The following is a 1034-nucleotide window of genomic DNA, read 5'->3' on the forward strand; positions in this document are numbered from 1 at the left end:
CCCCCGCCCTGCACCGGGACCGGGAGCAGGAACGCCTCCTTCATGGTGAGTTCACACTAAATCCCCCTGAAGGTTTCTCTGATTCTCAGACCTGAAGTACGGACTTTAGCAGCAAGTCCACGTCGCATTTTCACAGACTCGTAGTCGCCATTTTTGTGATTTTTTTCACTTAAATAAGCTGCATGAGCACCAAAGAAAGAGGTTTTCAGGACACACACAGGCAAACACAGGCTAGTACACATACACACTCGTACACAAACACACACACACACACACACAGGCTAGTACACATACACACTCGTACACAAACACACACACACACAGGCTAGTACACACAATCGTGTCTGTCTATCTTTGTGGGGACCAGTCATTGACATAATGCATTCCCTAGCCCCTAACCCTAACCTTAACCATCAAACCTAAATGCCTAACATTAACCCTCACCCTAACCCTAACCATAACCATCAAACCTAAATGCCTAACCTTAACCCTCACCCTAACCCTAACCTTAACCATCAAACCTAAATGCCTAACCTTAACCCTCACCCTAACCCTAACCTTAACCATCAAACCTAAATGCCTAACCTTAACCCTCACCCTAACCCTAACCATAACCTAACTCTAACCCTACTCCTAAAACCAAGTCTTAGTCCTCTAAAAGCCCTTTAACGTTAAGGGGACCAGCATTTTGTCCCCACAAAGCTGTCAGGTCCCCATAAGTATACTTTTTTCACAGTTTTTGGTCCCCACAAATGTAGCTAAACCTGGACCACACACACACACACACACACACACATACAGGCTAGTACACATTCACACTAGTAAACAGACACACACACACAGAGGTTTTCAGGAGCGTGCAGGAAGGAAACCAACGATGATGTCATGCTGGCTGGTCAAAGCGAGGTCAGAGGGCGGGAGGAACAGAGAGCATTGTGGGAATCAGAGAGAGAGTTGATCCCCAAACACACGAGACGCAGGAAGTGATGTAATGCCGGCCCGATGACACAGGAGGTTTAATGTAGAGTCATCAA

At 46.7% G+C, this 1034-nt stretch overlaps 1 protein-coding gene across 1 annotated transcript in view; it reads right to left on the reverse strand.

Moving 5' to 3' along the window:
- The window catches only part of LOC117941547 (multimerin-2-like), a 5446-nt gene that overhangs the window by 1780 nt on the left and 2632 nt on the right, over positions 1 to 1034 (reverse strand). The window lies entirely within an intron of this gene.

The sequence above is a fragment of the Etheostoma cragini genome, unplaced genomic scaffold (genome assembly GCF_013103735.1).
Source record: "Etheostoma cragini isolate CJK2018 unplaced genomic scaffold, CSU_Ecrag_1.0 ScbMSFa_93, whole genome shotgun sequence".
NCBI lineage: Eukaryota > Metazoa > Chordata > Actinopteri > Perciformes > Percidae > Etheostoma > Etheostoma cragini.